The 22,201-nt window shown below is 35.1% G+C and overlaps 2 pseudogenes; one reads left to right on the top strand and one right to left on the bottom strand.

Moving 5' to 3' along the window:
- The first annotated feature begins 8,818 nt into the window (after positions 1-8,818).
- LOC120192896 lies at positions 8,819-9,802 on the top strand (annotated as a pseudogene).
- A 5,811-nt stretch (positions 9,803-15,613) lies between these two features.
- LOC120192919 lies at positions 15,614-19,640 on the bottom strand (annotated as a pseudogene).
- Between the last annotated feature and the right edge of the window lie 2,561 nt (positions 19,641-22,201).

Here is a 22,201-nt window from a genome sequence, read left to right as displayed (position 1 = left end):
GACTCAGGTACACTCGACCTTCCTTCTTTTTATTTTTTCGTATTTTTTTACTGTAAAAAGATTGGGATCGTTGGTATTAGATTTAGAAAAAAAGCTTTCTTATTTGTTAATTCAAAACAATACGCCTATTATTATAAAAAAAACTAAAAAAGAAACTGTTTGTTATTTGAGTGTTGAACCGAAACTGAAAAATAATAAAATAAATAATCACTGCTCGAAAAGAAAAAAACATGATAGTTTGTTTATTGCTTCTGGAAAACGGGGCTACAAAAGTATTTTTTTTCAAATTTTTTAGAGCCCCCTCCTCCCTTTTACACTGTTTTCATTCGGGTTTTATACGCAATTTTACAAAAAAAAAAATCAAATGATGTGTTTGTTTGCTTGCTTGTCTCTTTTGCCACCAGGTGGAAATGGTGGCGTGCACGGAAGGACTCCGCAGAGATTGGTGCAGAGGGAGGCAGTGAGCCAGTGACTGATAGGTGGGTTGGGCGGTTAGTCAGACCCGGGTCGGATATTAGTTGGATCTCGAGTTGAGTCTTGGTCCGGGTGAGGTTTGGGCTTGAGATCCATTGAAAAATGGTGCTCACAATATAATATATATATATATATATATTATATAATATAAATATACTATAATATAATATAATAAATAAATATATTATAGTATATATAATATATTATATAAATATACTATACATAAAATATAAAAGATCAGACGAAAATGTGTCTATAGCTGTAATGTAATCCCTTTTCCACACACACACAAAAAAGCCACACAATTTTGATATCGTTTTCTGCAGTCTTTGGTTGACCTTTAAACCTTGCAGATATGGCAAAAAGCGCTGGCTTCCTCGAAGCTGAATATGGATCGATCATTGCATGTTAGAATATACGATGAGTTCATAGGTTTTTAATAGCCTGTTCGATATGGCCCTTAAGCTTTGCCACTCTAGGGTTATACATTGGTTCATCGTCTTAATCTTGTGCTACTGTTAATGCAAACAAAATTTATTGTCAATATCAATAATACTGTCCTAATCACAACCATTTTCCCTCTTAATTTATATATTATCTAATTAATATAATCAACTTCATTAAAGTGATTATACTTTTCTAAATTATGGTTGGATTTTGATAAGGGAAAGGGCCTACGTAATGCATGTGATAAAACTAGGAATTGAGGGTATCAGGCACCCGGTCCGAAGCATCCAAGTATTGGTAGATTCATCTACTTGAGAGGAGATTGTTTTCAAGCCAAAACCTATACCAAGTTTCAAGGAAAATAGATATGAAAACGCCACTATAACATCCCCTAACCATATTTTAGTTCTAACTATTAGATTTAGAGGACACACAGATTTTTAAATTGCCGTTGCAATCATATTTTTAGTTATATTATGTTTATCACGATTAAGAATAAGGACGAGTGCTATTGTGATCGTTGCAAGTATCGCATTCATATTATAATAACGATTTAGAATAACATCGTAGTGACTATTATTAAAGTCCTAGAAAGTAGATACAAAATTAAATTCAAATATTATCAATAGGGGTTTATTCAATTGGTAAGCAATTTGATATTGTTTAAGGAAAGTCTCTAGTTCGAATTCTTTTGTATGCGAAAAACTTTTAGAGAGACTTGTATACTAAAATTAGGTGTGTAATGCGAATTAGTGTACTAGATTAGCCAATGCATAATCCTAAATTTAGGAGAGAAAAAAAGAAATCAAATATTAAAAGAATATTTAAACTAAAAATAATAGAAAAATCATAGAAGTTTTAAGAACACAATGTCATTTAATTTTCTACATGTTTCCGCCTCTCTTTAGTGTGTTTATATATCACATCACCAACAAACAATTCAAGATCACAATCCATCGTATTATATATCACATCACCAACAAACAATTCAAGATCACAATCCTCGTATAATGCTGAGTAAGGAGCCTAGGTTTACAAGGTTCCATTCTGTTGCGGAAGACGTTATCGATAGAGTAAAATTTTAACTAATAATTTGAAAAAAAAAAATGAAGATAGAGAATAAAATTTACGTGGAAACCCCTAAATAATATAGGGTAAAAAACTACGTGCAATGGTAGAAGAATTTCATATGAGAAAAATAGGAATTACAACCTCTCTCGATCTACCAAGGAGAAAACAATGATAATTCTCTCTTGATAAAAGGAGAAAACAACTCTCAAGAAACTCTCTAATTTTCTCTAGTATTGGAAGAAAGCTAGAATGCTTTGGGATGGTTTTGAAGCCAAATGAGATAGGGTATTTATAGTTAAATCTAAGGACTTAATCTTGTAAATACACTAAAGCTTAATGACTAAAGTTTGTTTGACCATATAAAAAATCAACAAAATTGGCTTTTAATAAATTTTTTCCAAAGTCCCGGCTGCTTAGCAGCCCATGTGGTTTGATTTTTCAACAATCTCCCATTGAAGATTTGATTGGAACAATTATATCTTCACATCATTCTTTCTACCTAGTACATATTGCTTACGTCTTTGACAGGCCACAAGAGGATCAACACCAGGTAAATTTATCAGCGTTGATTGCCTTTGTCATGAAATCCGCTATGTTATCTTTGGTATGGATTTTCTGCATATATTGTTCTTCTTCCACCTTTTCACGAATAAAATGGTACTGAACTCGTATGTGCTTTGTCCTTGAATGAAAGTTGGATTCCTTGCTAGATGCAAGGCGTTTTGACTGTCACAAAACAGAGAGACATACTCTTGATTGTGCCCAAGCTCCTCCAATAGTATCTTCAACCAAATTGCTTCTTTACTGGCTTGTAGCTGCTACATATTGCTTCTGTTGTGGATATAGCCACAATTGACTGCAATTTTGAAACCTAGCTTACAGCTCCACCAGCAACTTTGAACACATTATGTAGTAGATTTGGTTTTATCCAAATCCCCTGCATAGTCAGAATCTACATACCATTAATTAGTAAGTTTGATCCTCCGTAACATAATGCAACATTTGAGGTCCCTTTGATGTATCTCAGGATCCTCTTTACTGTATTCCAATGCTCTTTGCCTGGATTCACCATGTACCGACTAACCACTCCCACTGCTTGTGCAATGTCTGGTCTTGTGCATATCATAGCGAACATCAAACTTCCCACTACTGATGCATACGTTACTCGAGACATCTCCATCCTCTCTTCTTCACTACTAGAACTCATACTGGAGGATATTTGAAGTTAATAGGAAAGGGGTAGAAATTGGCTTACAATCTTGCATGTTGAATCGTGACAAGATCTTCTTCAAGTAGTTCTTTTGTGAAAGCCAAATCTTCCTATTACTTCTGTCTCGATGAATTTGCATCCCTAGAATCTTGTTTGCTGATCCCAAGTCCTTCATTTCAAATTCCCTAGCCAGTTGTGCCTTCAATTATTCAATATGATCTTTGTTGGGTCCTGCAACCAACATGTCATCCACATACATAACAATATAACAAAATCGTTATCACCAAACCTCTTGAAATAAGCACAAGGGTCTACATTAAGTTTGTTGTATCCAAGGCACATAATGAAGGAATCAAATCTCTTATACCAACACCTCGGCGCCTGCTTTAGACTGTACATAGATTTGTTCAACCTGCAAACTAAGTTCTTCTTTTCTTTTTCTTTAAAACCTTCAGGCTGGAGCATGTAAATCTCTTCTTCAAGATTTCCATGAAGAAAAGTGTTTTAACATCTAGCTGCTCTAGATGTAAGTTCAATGTAGCACACTTGCCAAAACTACTCAAACTGTTGTTAGTCGAACCACAGGAAAATATTCATTGACATCAATACCTTCTTTTTGAGCATATCCTTTGACCACCAGTCTTGCACGATACCTCTCAACTTGATCGTCACCATTTTGCTTGATTTTGAAGACCCATTTGTTACCAATTGGCTTCCTTCCTTGTGGTAGTGGCACAAGGTCCCATGTATTTTTTATGAAGGGCTTCAATTTCTTCTTGCATCGCCATCATCCACAGTGAAGCATCTGAGTGTTTATTACCTCCTGGTATGTTGATGGCTCACCATCCTCTGTTAAAAGGCAGTATTCAATATTACTTTCTATAACATAAGTGCCAATTGGGACGTCTTCTCACATGATCTAATTGACGATTGTTGGAGCTTCAGAACTCTCTGGTTTTTTGTTCATCATGTGCTGGTTCTGCTTCAGAGAATCTCCTTGTTCAAACTCTTTTCCACATGTATATGAGTAGTCTCTGACTTTTCAGTACTATAATCGTCTTCTTTTCTTTGTAGTTTATCTTCTACAAATATACATCACTACTGATGATCACTTTGCGGGCAGTGAGATCCCACAAGCATACCCCTTTACTCCATCAACATACCCCAAGAATTTGCATTTCCTGGATTTTGGTTCCAACTTTGAAATTTCTTGGGAGTTGTACATCACGTACACTATACTTCCAAATATATGGAGGTTTGAATAATCAGCTGGTTTTCCAGTCTACATCTCCATTGGTGTCTTCAGCTCTATTGCAGTTGATAGAGCTCGATTCACCAAATAACAGGCGGTATTGACTACTTCTGCCCAGAATGATTTTTCTAGGCCTGCATCCCTCAACATTGCTCTTGTTCTTTCTAATAAGGTTCTGTTCATCCTCTCTGCACTCCATTTTGTTGAGGAGTGTTCGCCACTGTGAACTGTCTTTTGATGCCTTTTTTCCTGCAAAAGTCAAATTCTTCACTTGTGTATTCCCCTCCATTATCTGTTCTGAAACACTTGATCTTATTTCCAGAATCAAGTTCCACCCGCGCTTTGAAGTTTTTGAAAGTTGAAAAATGTCTGACTTCTTCTTAATAGGGTACACCCAACATCTCATGGAGTAGTCATCAATAAATGAGACAAAGTACTTTGCTCCTCCTAAGAATGTAACTGGTGCTTGCCATACGTCAGAGTGAACCATTCTAGAACACTTTTGCCTCTAGATTTTGATGTGTTGAATTTCAACCGGTGCTGCTTACTTGTTATACAATGCTCACAAAGGAAGTGATACCTTTGTTAAGCCGAGAAGTAGCTTTTGCTCCACAAGGACTTTCATTCCTTGTTCTGACATGTGTCCAAGTTTATGATGTCATAGCATTGCAGAATCTGAACTACATGAGGCAACAGAGGCTTCTGCTTCTAGTAAAGTCTCCCCTTCAGCATGTACAAGTTTGATGCTATCTTTTCGCCTTTCAGTACCACAAGTGCTCCACGGAACCCTTCATGATTCCTTTCCGTGTTTTAAACTTGCTTGCATTATTATCCAACAATCCGTAGGATAATAAATTTTTCTTTAGGCCTTTCACGTGCAGCACATCTCGAATAACTTTAATTGTTCCATCATACATCTTCAATTTGATGGTTCTCACGCCAACGATCTCCAAGGCATGATCATTGCAACTATAGAAATATCCTCCTGAGACAGGTTCATAATGATGGAACCATTCTCTTCTTGAGGTCATGTGATATGTTGCTCCCGAATCAATGAGCCATATATCTGCATATCTCTTTCTACCTTCCACGGTGGTTGACGCTTCACAACATATAGCATCTCTATCATCTGAAGTGTTTACGGTATTGCCTTGTGGATTGGAGTTTTTATTCAGACTCCAACAATCCTTCTTCAAGTGACCCTTCTTTCCAAAGTTGTAGCACTTTAAATTCTTCTTGCTTCTCGACTTTGATCTACCATGTTTGTGACTGCTACTTTGGCCACGTTCTGTTGATCTTCCTCTCATCGTTGTCATCGTTGTCAACGCTTCTGCTTGTTGCAGATTTACTTGTCTATTTTCCTTGTTCTTGCGCCGATTTCTTCTTGTAGAACAGCAGTTGCAACGTCATCGAAGACTAGACTGGTGACATTACTATTTGTCAAGTTGATGATGAGTTGATCATACAAATCCGGTAGACTTTGAAGTAGAAGTTCAGCACGTTCTTGTTCTATTATTTTACAGTTTAAGGATGTAAGATGAGAAAATAAAGTATTCAGTGTATTTAAGTGCTCCGTCACTGAAGTAGATTTTGGCATAATGAGAGTGTACAATTTTCTCTTAAGGACAATTTTATTGTGCACTGATGTGGCCTCGTACAGTTTGGTGAAATGATCCCATATCTCCTTAGTTGTCTTCTTCTTCTCGATGCTTGACAATACTTCATCTGCTAATGCTAGATGAAAGTTTGCATAGCATTCCCGTCCATTTCGATCCATTTGTTGTCATCTATGAAATCCACCGGCCTTTCACTGATAGCTGCTAGACAACCGTCTTTCCTCAGGATGGCCTTCATCTTTAATTTCCACAATGAGAAATTTCTCCCATTGAACTTTTCAATATCAAATTTCGTTGACATAGCTTCTATTTCGGATAGCTTCCACTATTTCACTATCGTTAATAGTTCTCTAGAACCGTCAAAGAATGGGTAATACCTTCTTACTTTCTTATGTTGGAGGATCCACCTTTTGGTGGCAACCACAAAGACAATAAGTAGATATTACACACTCAAATCTGGCTCGGATACCAATTGTTGCGGAAGACGGCTATCGGATAGTAAAATCGCAACTAATAATTTGAGAAAATAAAAATGAAGATAAAAGAGACACAAAATTTATGGAAACCCCTAAATAATATAGGGTAAAAACCACGGGCAACGATAGAAGAATTTCACTATGAGAAAAAGGAATTACAACCTCTCTCGATCTACCAAGGAGAAAAAAATGATAATTCTATCTTAATAAAAAGGAGAAAACAACTCTCAAGAAACTCTTTAAATTCTCTCTAGTATTAGAAGAAAACTAGAATTTTGGGATGGTTTTGAAGCCAAATGAGATAGGATTTTATAGCTAAATCTTAAGGACTTAATCTTGTAAATACACTAAAGTTTAATGACTAAAGTTTATAATTTGACCATATAAAAAATCAACAAAATTGACTTTTAATATTTTTTTTCAAAGCCACCGGCTGCTTAGCAACCCATGCGGTTTGATTTTTCAACACATTCACCTATCACATCAAATATTTAAATAAAGTCGCCTAAATATTTGATTAATTCGTAAATAAATTTGACAGTTTTTATTTGTTTAAATATATTGATATTAATTTAAAATTTATTATACTTTTAATGATTTAGAATTATATAGTGATTAAGTTTATTCGATAAATATTTTTATGAAACAAAAATTAGTAGTTGTTAGATATTTAACTCTATAAATATAAAGTGGGCCTTAAATTTCATAATCATGAGAGATAATTTTTTTTTAATTTTAATAATTTTTAGAGATTATATCGTTGATATAAATTTTGTAAGAATGTTAAAAGAATATTTAGTGATACATATAAAAATTATATACTTATATTTTTTTATTCTTTACATTTATTGATTTTTTTTATTTTATCAATAAAATAAAATAAAAATTAAATTGTATTAGATCTTCATCTATGTCTTGTTCTATATCAATCATATTTTGTTTTGTTTTTCACTTTCAAATTCTTAATTTATTGATCTTCTATTTGTGTGAAATTTCAATGCTAACTTGTCACATATTCTCAATAAATGCTATAAACTAAAAATAAATAATTAAAATTAAACTTCTAGCTTTTAGTTGGCACATCGATTTCTTCTTGAATCTTTATATTACAAGTTAGCCTTAGGCCCAAAATAATACTAAAGGTCGTTACAAAAAATGATAAAAAAATGGTGTTCATACCGACGTGGCAAGCAGAGAGTGACGTGTGGAAAAGCCAAGTGAGACAGACGCCTGTAGTTTGAAAAAAGCTTTGTCCCCACAGGCAAGACTTTCGTTAAGATATGATATTTAAGGGTGAAGACGTGTCCGATACAGATTACGCGGATCTTTCTGAACAACAAATTACGGGACACGTCACCTCAAACTCCCGGACAATAAAACTACGTCAGGTGATGCGGGTTTTGACACGGTGCCAGGTGTTAAAGTCACTATTGGTTTACGCGCTGACACGTGGAAGATATATGCTGTGGGCAACTGTTTTTTATTGATCATTTTTATTCATTTGGATTTGATATTATTCAAAACTTATTATTTGGTAACTTGAATTTAAATCATAATAGCAATTGTGTTCATCATTATTTTGGTTGAATGTATTTTTAATTACTAAATAATAAATCAAATTGATTTTACTTCGAATAAAATTAATTTAATTTATGGATAAAATAAAGTGAAAAAGTATTTTAGTTTGTCATTTGTAACTTAGGAATAGATACATGTAGAAGATAATACTTATGACTCATTAAATACGTCTGCTATTGATTTTTATTTGGTTAATTTTTTTAATTCTGACATACTGTTATTTAAAGTTTATTATTAATAAGACTATGAAAAAATGTATTTTAAAAACCTTAAACAAGTAGTTTTTAATATATTTTATAAAATTTAATTTTAATATTTAAAATAATTATGGTCAAAGTTTGAATTTAAAAAGTTAACAACAAATACATTTAGTCATCTTAATATCGACTTAAAAATTAATTTTTTATTTGATTATAATTTATTTTGGTGTTTGATGAGATACTTCCTGAATTTTGAGAAAGGAAATGTTCTAATACCACATATTTTTATTAGTTTTTTTTTATCAATTTAAAAAATATAAAATAATATCCGTTTAAAAATATTTCTCAAACATTTAATATTAAACTCATTTTTAAAAAAAAATATGATAATTAAACTCATAATTTCTAAAAATAATAATAATTCTTTTATCGTGATAATCATTGCGATTAACCAATTAATCATAACCCATAAAAATGGGGCATATATATAAATGCTATGTAAAACATTCCCTTTTCCACCTCTGTTTTTGTTTCATTAATAGTGGTTGTAATATTTATACATAAAGGCTCCAACGGTTCCTGCAGATTATACTCGGGAGATCATGAACATGGAATATCCTTTTTGCAGCACGACTGAAGTTACAACAACAAACAAAAGAAAAGAACAAGAACAAGAGAAGATTCAGCGACGATCAAATCCGATCGTTGAAATCGATATTCGAATCAGAATCCAGGCTGGATCCTCGGAAGAAGTACCAGGTGGCTAAAGATTTAGGGTTGCAGCCACGACAGGTGGCCATATGGTTCCAAACAAGAGAGCCAGAAGGAAGTCCAAGGACCTCGAACGAGAGTACGCCACCCTACAAGGCAATTACAACAATCTAGCTTCCAAGTTCGAAGCCCTAAAGAAGGAAAAACAGGTTTTACTGTCTCAGGTAAGTACTTCATCTTAAGCTTTAGTTCAATAAATGGGATTTTCTTTACAAAGACGCTAATGAAGTTCCTCTTTATTTATCAACAGTTGCAGAAACTGAACGATTTACTTAAGAAGCCGAAAGAGGAAGAGCAATGTTGTGGACAAGTTGATGACAAGTTGAGTTTTTCAATGGAAAGATGGGAACATGCAGTCGGAGTGTTGTCGGATGATGATAGTGGCGTAATGACAGGCTATTTTAGACTAGAAGAAGCCTGAACTTATAAGCATAGTGGAACCAGCTGATGGTGCTTTAACATCACCGGAAGATTGGCGCGGTTTTGAATCTGATGCTCTCTTTGATCAGTCCTGCACTGGGTATCAGTGGTGGGATTTTTGGTCTTGAACGAATGAAGTAAAGAAAATAAAGTATGGAAGAAAATGTATGTAAATAACCTTCATCCTATGGGGCATAGGAAGAGGGGTTAGATTATGTATCAGTTAATTTAGATGAAGAAAGACTAGATTTTAGGGTCTGAGAACATATGAATTCACTTGATCCTGACTCTAAAATCTAACTTCAGTAGTAGCCACTTTTGGCCGGGAGATAGAATTGGCCAAAATTAGGGGCAGGTAAGGGCTTAGGAGACCTTCAGTCAAGACTTCTATAGGCTGAAACAGGGACACATGTCATTTCCAATGCTCATTCAAGTAGAGTTTTGCTTAAAACCAACTGACAAGCTTCATCTGCCCTTTTCGGAACAGTATCAGGACATACACTATTAGTATTTGATGAATTGATAGTATAATTTCATGCATCATGGAATCATATCATTAAAAGTAAAATCATAGACTTTCACTGCATTTAACAAAATCATTATAACTCAGCAGAATACCGTACCATAACTTTGGTCCACGTTCGGGATGCATTGTAATCCCTTTTGGGAATACAATCTCTAAAATTCGAATATGTACTCTGTACTTAAAAGTATATATTTACTGTATCATATGTGACAAAATCTTCTTAGTTGGTGTAATTTTCATCTTAGTTGGTGTAATTTTCATGTAAGTGTAACTAAATGTTCTTTCAGAGCTTGGTTCGCCATTTTTGCCAAATTAAGAACTCTGTATAAGCCAAAATCCTGGGGCATTCAAGTTCAATCTTGTTGAGAAACTATAGACTTTGTAAAATCATAAGAATATTCAAGTGTACATTACTGAAGTTTACAAGCTGTTATATACACGCACAAACTCAAGCTAACTGGTACTAACTGCTAACCGTAATGAATAAAAAACTAACAATCTTAACAGTCAGCTAAGACTAACAAGTTACAACCACCCAAGCACACCATCACAGCAGGTGCACCTTAGCTATACTTAACATTCTCCCCACTTTTTCCTTCTCCCCTGAGAAATGACTGCACATTGACCTTTGCACAAAAAGTTCAATCTTGTTGAGAAACTATAGACTTTGTAAAATATCATAAGAATATTCAGTGTACTTTACTGAAGTTACAAGCTGTTATATACACGCACAAACTCAAGCTAACTGGTACTAACTGCTAACCGTAATGAATAAAAAACTAACAATCTTAACAGTCAGCTAAGACTAACACAGTTACAACCACCCAAGCACACCATCACAGCAGGTGCACCTTAGCTATACTTAACATTCTCCCCACTTTTTCCTTCTCCCCTGAGAATGACTGCACATTGACCTTTGCACAAAAGAGTTCAATGTGCTGTTGATAAGGGCTTGGTCAGCCATCATCTACTTGATGACTAGAAGGAACATAGTTAATCAACACATGCTTAGCTGTAATTTTTCTCTTACAAAATGCACATCAAGCACCACATGTTTTGTTTTGGCATGATAAACTGGATTTGCAGTTATGGTAACTGTATTGTTATTGTCACACCAAATCACAAGAGTCTTTGGTTGCTGAAATCCCATATATGCAAGGAGTGCACTCACTCATGTTGTTTTAGCAGTAACATCAGCAACACTCCTATATTCAGCCTCCATAGTGGATTGAGAGATAACCTTTTGCTTTTTCGAACTCCACATAACCAGATTATCACCAACAAAAACTCAATTACCTGTGATAGACTTTCGATCATCCGTATTGCCACCCCAATTAGCATCAGCAAAAGCCACAACATGTAGTCCTGCCATAGCTGGAGCTATAACAAGACCATGGTTAAGTGTACCAACCAAATACCGTAGAATTTAACAGCTACAAAACACTCATGCCTTGGTGCATGCATATATTGTGCCACTTTGTTAACACTAAATGAGATATCTGGACGTGTATGGCAGACATATAGAAGTTCCGCTACAATATTATGAAATTCATACGCGTCATAGAGCAGATCACCAATATCCTGTGTAAGTTTCGATGTCACCAGCATATGAGTGGAGACAACCCCAGCATTGTGCATCTTGGTCTTTATTAAAAACTCCAAGATGAACTTACGTTGACTAAGAATCAATGCCCCACCACACCGTTTAACCTCAATGCCAAGGAAGAAGCTAAGCTCACCAAGATCTTTTAGAGTAAACTCATCGCCCAACAGTTTCACAACTTCTTAATCTGAGCATTTGACTCACCTGTTTACTATATCATCTACAAAAACCAACATATACACATCCCCTTGAACACATCGTATGAACACGTATCTGCCTTGGACTCTTTAAACCCTATGTGCAACAAGCACTATTTTAACTTTACATGCCAGCTCCAATGTGCCTACCTCAAGCCATACAATGCCTTCTGAAGTTTACATACCAACATAGTACCATCATGAGCCCTCTGTTCAATCCAAGTGGCGCTGCATGAATACATCTTCACGCAAAACTCCTGCAAAAATGCATTATTCACATCAACCTGACGCAACTGCCAGCCCTTTGTTACAACTATGGACAATATTACATTAAGTGTAGCAAACTTAACTACATGACTAAATGTTTCATTGGAGTCATGACCTAGAACCTGAGAGTGCCCTTTTGCTACAAGTTGTGACTTGTATCTACTGATGGACCCATATGGGTTCATTTTCAACTTAAACAACCACTTGCAGCCCACCACTAACCTTCCTTCAGGCAATGGAACAAGTGACCACATACCATTTTCCCTCAAGGCTTCAAGTTCTGCATACTCAACATTCTTCAAATGTGGAGACTGAAGAGCCTCATGCCCATTAACATGTTCCATTGTGTCATAAGCGACACAATACACCTTGTGCTTGAAAACACCACATTTATTTCTCGTAAGCATTGTATGATGATTCACCGTAGCCTCAATAACACTTCTTACTTTTGAATCTACAAAATCATGTGTATTCAACTCTTTACTACAATGCTCAACATCACCACCATCAGCTGTAACATTCTGATCAACCTCAAAATTTAAGCTTGAGGGCTAACCCTCAGTTACCCTAGTCACATCTTCATGAACTAAGTCCTCCCTCAAACTAGTGGTAACTGGCTCAACACCCACATCAGCACTACAAGCTTGCAACTTGCTAACATCTGTAACAAGCTCAAGAGACCTTGATTTGGAAGAGTAACACTAGATGCCACATGAGGAGCAGTAGAACTTGTGAATAGAAAAACTGACTCATCAAAGACCACATGCTTAGATATATAAACTCTTCTATCAGTAGTTAAGCACATATAGCCTTTATGTTGTGGGATGTATCCTAAAAAAGTACATGGTTGAGACCTGAATTCCAACTTGTGTCTCTAAAATACTCGTAAATTTGGAAAACATTTGCATTGAAACACCCTCATCAACTCATATTCAGGTTTCTTCCCCCACAACTTCTCAAAAGGAGACATCCCATCTAACACCTTTGTTGGTAGACGATTGATGATGTATATAGCAGTAACTGTAGCATAATACCAAAATCGCAGAGGCATTGCAGCCTGAGCCAAGAGTACTAAAGCCAACTCAACAATGTACATGTGTTTCATCTCAACTACACCATTCTGCTCGGAAGATGTGGGCAGGCTACTCGTGGGTGATACCATCCTTAGCTAAAACAAAAGAGAAAATTATATATTCACCATCCCAATCACTCTGAACATCTTTGGTAGCCACACCAAACTGAGTCAAAAACATTTGCTGAAATAGTTTAAAGACAATCACAGTCTGGAACCTATCTGTTAAGAAGTAGACCGAAGAATGCCTAGAATATGCATCAACAAACGATAAATAGTAGCGATAACCATTGGACACTACACGAGCCGGTCCCCAAATATTAGTGAAAACAAGCTGAAAAGGTGCAATATACACAGTAGTAGAACCAACAAAAGGATTATTCATATCTTTAGAAAACATTACATCAAATATTTTACAAACTTGAGCAACAATACTATATATGGCATGGCCTAATCTGTGATGCCAAAGTTTGAAACTATTTACAACAACAACTGAATGTGAAGAAGCATTTCTACAAGAACCTGGAACTCAACCTCCTGATAAAACATATAAACCACATTCAACACGACCACGCAGTAGGATATCTTTAGTAGTGGCATCACAAATACAATACCCATGAGCATGAACTCAAAGTACACACCATTATCCCTAGCAAACTTGGACACCGAGAAGATTTGTATTTTCTAGGCACATAAAGCATATCATTTAGCAACAAAGACTTAGTTGGTGTTACTAAGGTAACATCACCAACCATATCAACATGTAAAGAAACACCATCAACAACGTGAGCTTTCCTGGACCACCACACTCTACCCGAGTGATATTACCAAACTTTAGGGTTATATAGTGAGTAGCTCCAGAGTCCACCACCCATTCATCCTGAGTAATACCAGAAGCCAAGTGATTATGAGAAGAGCCTTTTTGTCACCGACTGAGATCGAGAACTACTCGAACAACACTCATAACCAGAATTATCATAAGAGACATTATTAGCATTGGTTGAGTCACCTGTGTACTGAGATTTACTGGTATTAGAAGACACAATATGAAAATTCTCATCATATTGATGCCAACACCTGTCCATAAGATGACCATGTTTCCCACACATCTGACACTGAACACGCGATCGTCCACGTCCAAGAGCACTCCTACCACTAGATTTACCTCCAGAATACGAGGGCTGATGAGATCGATGATGATGTAAATAAGAGTATGATCCAATCCTAAAAGACTCCAAGCCATGAGAAACATGAACGCTCGCCAAGACCACCTCTTCTTGAGCAACAAACCCTGCTAATGGAGTTTCAACATCAATGAGAATTGTACAAACTTTTTCCAAAGAAAGAGACTCTCCACTAGTAGTAATTACTGCCATGAAGGGTTGATACTCTCGGGGCAACCCTTTCAAAATGCTTGCCACCTGACCAACCGTGGGAATAACACTGCCAAATGATGCCAAAGCATCACAAGTTTCTTTAACTTGGGATAAATACACCCACATACTATCTTCACCTTTCTTGAGAGACTGCAGCTTGCAATGAAGATTCATAACTGCAGTTGATGATCTGGTGGCAAAGAATTGTAGCACTGTATTCCAGACTGTAGAAGCAGTTTCTGCTTTAACAAACTGAGAAAGCAAATGAGTACTAATGGTTGAAACAACCAAGAAGCCAATGCACTATCTTGGGCAACAAAGTCCTCATAATATTCACTCAGAACCATTGCACCATGTTCATGAGCAACTAATTCAGGTGGAGGATTCATCACACCAGTGAGAAAACATTCAAGACAATGACTCCGAACGGTAAGAAACACTTGTTGTTTCCATAGCAAAAAATTCATCTCGTCAAGCACAACATTAATCTTTTTGTTTGTAAACATCTTGATTATACTCTAAGAAGGAAAAGCTTAACCAAACGACATGATCAAGCCACAGAAGCGAAAGAAAGGTCACTAATATCTTTGGCGATTAATACCATTTTGAGAAACTAGAGACTTTATAAAATATCAGAAGAATATTCAAGAGTACATTTACTGAAGTTTACACAATGTTATATACAGCTCACAAACCCAAGCTAACTGCTACTACTACTAACCATAATGAATAAAAAACTAACAACCTTAACAGTCAGTTAATAACTAAGGCTAACAAGTTATAACTACCCAAGCACACCATCACAGCAGCTGCACCTTACCTATACTTAATAAATCTAAAGCATACAAAAGACGACATATAATCACAACGTAGTAAAATACGGGGAATACAATCTCTTCGAGAGTAATAATTAATACTGGGGAGCTTAGTATTACAAGCTCTCTCGTCACTCGTATTTAAAGTACAATGGCTGAAATATAGGGACAACATATTTGTGTTCCATCATTCTCCATTTTTGCTTGTCTTGTATCTCATGTACCATGTTAATATTATGTTTTTAAGATGAGCTTAACGTACGTCTAGGATGAACTTCAACACTCGAAGGATTAGCCATCTCACACGACAGCTTTAAAACCTCCGACAAGTCATCAGGATTCGGATCAGACGGAAGCCACTATAAACTCGTGCAAAAGGGTCGCCACCCAAAAGGTGACGGTGGTCAACCCCAAGTTATTTTCGGGGCATGATCGCCTGCCCGACCCTTATGGAGCCAGACAGAGATCAGAACCAAGTACGGAAAACTCCACCTCACTTTCTTTAGCAATAAATCTATCGGGTATAAATTCAAGTGGATCCGCCCACTCTTGTGGGCCCCTTGAGATGGCCCACATGTTCACCATTATCGTGGTCCCCTTTGGGACATGGTACCCATCAACAATTGTATCGGTGATAAAAAGACGGGCTTAGGAGAGCAATGGCTCCTGTGGATGAAGCCTTAGAACCTCCTTGATCACAGCCGTAAGATAAATCAAGATCATTACATCAAACTCATCAACGACTTTTGGTCTACCAACGATTTCATCAAGCTCATCATGGACCACTGATTGAACAGCAGGGTGAAGCACAATCCTTGCTAATATCCACTCGATCAAAATCGTCACTGTATCTATTCCTCTGAATATATTTTCCTACACAAAGAAATATTTAGTATGTGAAGAAATAACTTAAGACATCAAGAGAGTTGATAACATACCCATAAAACGACAATCATAGCGGAGTCTGATCATTTATTGGCACATTGGAGAGAAAGCACGTCGACGAAATATCGAATTTCTCGTTTGTTTGAGCCCTTTGTTGGGATATGATTCGGCTGACGAATCGATAACTTTAGGTACAAGGTTTGAGCATATGGCTTTGGTTTTTTAGGGTCGAATTCGGGTAGCCAAGGGAGATGGTCGAACCAATTCAATGTCCCTAATAATCATATCATTCATCAACCAGAGCTCGAAGTTCTTCAACTTCATTATCGGCATAATCTAACTTATATTTCCACCCAAATATCGAAGCCATCATGTTGTTTAGCAAAGCTTTTGTCAGCACGTAGCGAACGCGGAAGCTTCGACTATGGTGATTAGCAAATAAGGTCACAATTTTAGAGGCAATCAAGTGTCTCTGTTCCTTGGAACCCTTGATTTGCTTGGGGCTAAAAAGTTTGGTAGCCGCGATGTAACACCCTCAACCGTATCCGACCCGGATACAAGTCTGAGGTGTCACATTGACTTTTCAAACTTTAACTTTTGACGAAAACCAAGGAAATTTAAAATTTTATTAAAATAACATTGTTACTGTACACGAGTTAACCAAACAAGACAAAACTAATCAGAGCATTTGTAACTAACACTTTTCTTACATGCCAACACACTACACCATCAAAATACATACTTAATAGTTACTTCTGATCTGATCTTCTAGCAGTGCTATTGTTCTTGCCACTTCTATTTTTGTTCTTCCCAATTCTTGGTACCTACGTGTAAATCACTTACACGCTAAGTCTATGACTTAGTGAGGCAATAAACATATAATGTAACTTTAACTAGTAATCATACATAAACAATTACTACCATAATTCACACAAACTCATATACTTTTACATGTAACAAGTACATACATACATATATGTCATTATCATTCATATCTCTTATCTCATGTTCCTATGATCTTTTATATCCATATCATATATCTTATAGATTTGTTATTATATCATTATGCCAATCAATTATACTCATGCACATATACCTTAACATGTACTCACGTATACCATATAACATATATATATCATGTCATGTAAAACATATATCCTATCGTACATCACATATACACAAGCAACTATATCATCATCTTCATTCCTATCACTATCATTGATTCTTTTTATCATATAATCTTATAATTACCATTTGTACCATCATATATCACACATAACATTTCATAAGGAAACAAACATATCATCATATCCAGTTTATTAATATTATCTCTTTATTAGCCCATGGTACACATGTGAGAACTATAGATACGTGAGTCAATTGAGGTTGTGCACCACTATGCTGTCACCATAACTCGTATAAATGTCCCGAAGGACCTATCCAGAGGTCATAAAGATCCTCGGTAATTGTCCATAGGTCCCGAAGAACCTAGGTAAAATGTCCATATGTTCCTTAGAACATAGGTAAACCCTCAACTCTTGGCATGCCAACTATACCTCTAGCTCTCAATACACATAACATGGGCATTTTCACTTATACACTTTCATTGCTCTTATGATCACATATTACTTTTCTTCTGTCACATATCACATGTGCATATAGTCACATAGTTTACTTTCATGTAATTCATGTCACTTTTCATATAAACATATAATTCACTTTCACGTATCACATATACTTTCTCTTTCATATAACTCATGTCTTGTGATCATGTAAAAACGTATCACATAAAATAACATGTCAAACATATCACACAACTGATATAATATTCTCATATATTCATGTAGTTCAGTATCACATATCATATGAATCATATAAATCATGTCACCTATACTCATGCATACATAGAATTCACAAATCAAATAACATTTTAGGAGTTACTTATTACCATAGTAACTCCATCACTGGCTCATCGCAAGCCAATGCTTATTCGATAACATAAGTACAATGAAATTGCACTCACCTTAGCCTTGCTTGCTTTGATTTGATTCTAATTCTTCGATTGTTCTGGAACAAGATTACGCTCTAAATCTACATAGTAATACATTGATACATATCAATATACTAATTGATATATTCTAAAACATCACTTCTTAGGCTAAAAAGAAAGCTATTTTCAACTTTTAATGAAGGCATGCATCGATGCACTACACCATGTATCGATATATCCCTTGACAGGTGCATCGATGCACTATCCATGCATCGGTGCATAAATCCTATTCGATGTTTGTATTCTAAGAAGGTGCATCGATGCACTCCTTATGCATCAATGCACTAATTGCATTCGATGTTCATTTATTTGAGAGTGCATCGATGCACATTGAAGATGCATCGATGCACACAACCCAGAAATGATACTTTGAGCACGAAAATCCCTTCTTTATTCTCTCAACTCTTCATATTTCATCCCTTTTTCTATTGTTAACTCTTATACACCTATTTAAACTATTCTATACTCATTTATTTCATCTTAAACCCCAAAATCCTATCCTCCTTATGAGATTTAAGAATTATACCAACTTTACAACATGATTTAATTCCACTTCTAACACTTCATATGTCTTAACTAGATTGATGACAAGTCAAATCCAACTTCCAATTCTAATTATCAACTCTATATCAAAATTTCATTCAAGAACTCAAAATCTTTAATCTTCTCTAACTCTTTTATCTTTTGATTTTAAGATAACTTAAGCTTTCCTTAAGCTTAGTTATCATCTAAAGATCAAAACTCAATCTTTAATTTAACAACTAATCAACAGATCAGAAAGCTTACCTTTGCTTGGATCTCTTTCACTTATGAAGAAGAAGAAGAAAGAAGAAAGCTATGGAGAAATCTCTTCTTTCCCACGTGTATATATCCTTACCATATCCCATTTTTAATTCATTTCTTGGTCAAATGACCCTTTTGCCCTTTAATACCTTTTATAATTACTAGCATATTTAAGGTAATATTTCCAAATAAATCATTGGACTTTTCAACTATTCCATTTTAATCACCAAATCCTGAAATATTACAATTTGGTCACTAACCCAGTATTGAGGATGTTACACGCGATCCTTCAAGTGTTCGCTAGTAAACACTGTAAAGCGCGAACCCTTGCCAAGGCTGAATGCCATGAACCTCTTGGCGTTGCATGTCTCGGCAGCGACTGCAATTTTGTGGTGCGCTAGTGAGCTGGCCATGAGGTTCATACTGCTGATTAAAGGCAATCCTCTCGGACCCGGTAATGGTTTGTTAGAAACATAGAGGGTGGCACACTTTTTGAACCTATATTTGCCCCAAGCTGGACCACCGGGGTGAAACCAATAGACTAGGGCCATAACTAGCCAGGCTAGAGCTATAATCAAAATTGACCATGCAATGTTTTCTTAAGAAAAAACACGGCATTTGGATGTTAGGGAAAATACCCAGACATACTCTATGTCACTTCTCATGGTGTTGGTAGCTTTGTTGAAAGTACTCTAACTAGAAAACCAAAAGACGCTGCCTTTTTTTGGGTAGTAAAACGAATGAGAGTGGATGCTATTTATATAGGCGTAGTTATGAACATTCCGAAGTCCGTGTATTTATTAGTAAACACATGGTTTTATATAGTTGATTTTCTTTTCGTGATGACTGCGACTTCAATAAAAACTGGATAAATTTACGAGTTTAATACTTAAACTATTAGTTTTGGTCTGTTTTAGTATCTAAATTTTTATTTTTTCAAAAACATATCTAACGTTTAGAATTTGTTTAATTTTAGGACCCCATCGTCAAAAACTTAATGTGTTTGGTACCTAAACTATCAATTTTGACAGTTTTTAGTACCTAAACTTTTAATTTTTTTCATAACTTAATGTTGAATTTTGAATAGTGTATTAAAATAAAACAAAAACTAAGCTTCAAGTATGATTTAGAAAAAAAAAATTAAAAGTTTAGGTACTAAAACAGATCAAAGCTGATAGTCTAGGCACTAAAAATATAATTTACCCTAAGAAATCAATTTCATTAATCAGAGTGAAAATTCTCTAAAAATTAAAGTGAAAACCCGAAAAAAATCATATAAAAAGTATGGATCATATCTCTTCTAAAGGTGCTTTGAATATATTAAAGTGAAGACTCTAAACCAAATCATATATGCCGTATTCTTCTTGTTGCCTCGTGAAATAAAATAAAAAAGCTTCAAAGAAGTTTCGCCATTAATACAGAAGAAAGAACATATGTTTTTTTTACGACTGATCCACAAATAAAGGAAGCCCAGGATATTGAAGATCAATGTTTTAGTGGTGCTTCTGGGAATCAACTGATGATCAATCTCTTCTGTAAGAATCAAAGACTGACCACGACTAGCATTGATGTCTTGTGATGTAATGATTTTAGACCTAGGCATTTCTATTATTCTTTGTTTATCTCTTTTCAGTGCATAGTTAGATAACATATCAAATTTAAGTGGATGTTAATTGAATGCTTCTACTTTAAGTTTATGCATTCTTTTTATTCCCCCTGAAATTAAATTAATCAAAGCGTATTTTGAAACATAAATATATAGTTTATAATTTTAGCACCGATCAAACGATCTGGTGGTAAAAGAATTATTGTTACTCTTTGAGATTTTGGGTTTGAGCACTAGAAATGTTAAGAGTTTGAGTTTTTAATATCAAATGGTGAAGAATTATCTATGAAGAGCCTTGTACAAATAATAGTAAATTATCAATAATAAAAATGTTTAAACTTTCCGTGGTTTTCTTTTCTTTGATCCATAGTTTTTCTGTAAACTTACTCAAATTCAAAAAGATTTTCTTGGAAATAAGTTATAAATATTAAATACAAGATTTACTTAATCATATGATTGTCTACTTTCTTAGTCAAACATGAGATTATGCCTGCAATTACATCACATTTGCAATAGATTTTGTACCAACTCAGTCCTCTTTAGTCACAACAAAAGCCATGCCTTATCTTTTGACCCAAAAAAAATCCACAAAACAATCTTGCAGAAGTTTTATCAACTCATTAACAACTTAAATTAATATTAAGATTCAAATTTTATAAATAATCTTGTCGGCATGGGACGGGGCGGGCCGATTTTTTGCTGCCCCAACTTGACTCGATATATATATATATATAATCCGACCCGTCCTGTCCCGATAAATTTGAGCTTTTCCCCGCTTCGAACCCACTCCAATATTTAGACTAAAAACCCGACCTATATTTGATTCAAATATATTAAATTTTAAAATTAATTAAAATAATATATTTTATAACAATATATTTATAATTATTTATTATATTTTAAATAATTAAATAATATATTTTAATAAAATATAAATATAAATATAATATATATAAGTAAAAATTAACTGGGAGAATCTCCTAATAGTTTCAGAGCAACTAGAAAGAGATTCTTTAACCAAAAAGAATTCAGTTCAGATGTAGGATACCTATCTAGAAGATTTTGCAACGCAATCATGTACGATGGAATCATCAAACATTTTACATTTTCAAACTCTGTTTGCAATATACTTTAGGCTCGGGAAACAAAAAGAAGATATGTACGTGATAACTCTGTAAAAAGGCCATATTTAGAGCCTTTTCACTTAAGTTATTGACTGTCTAAGAGCTCATATAGGATCATATAGATGCATTTAGGAGCATATAGTTGCATGTGGTGGAAATATATTTTGTTGTGGCATTTTATTTTGTAAACGATGATGTGTTATGGGGAAGGTGTTTTGTTTGATGATGTGCAGGATCTTGGAGCAAGGATAAGCGAGGAGAATTGTCGTGACATGTTGGGAATTCTGAGCAGAATGCAAATGCCAACTTTGACGGCATTTCGGACACGAAAAAGACAAAAGAAGATATTTTCAAGAGCTAATTGTCCTTGTCTTCACGTGCC

This window comes from Hibiscus syriacus, unplaced genomic scaffold (genome assembly GCF_006381635.1).
Source record: "Hibiscus syriacus cultivar Baekdansim isolate YM2019G1 unplaced genomic scaffold, ASM638163v2 tig00116983_pilon, whole genome shotgun sequence".
Lineage (NCBI taxonomy): Eukaryota > Viridiplantae > Streptophyta > Magnoliopsida > Malvales > Malvaceae > Hibiscus > Hibiscus syriacus.
Note: the sequence above shows the minus strand (reverse complement) of the source record. Positions and strands in the feature narration are given on the sequence as shown.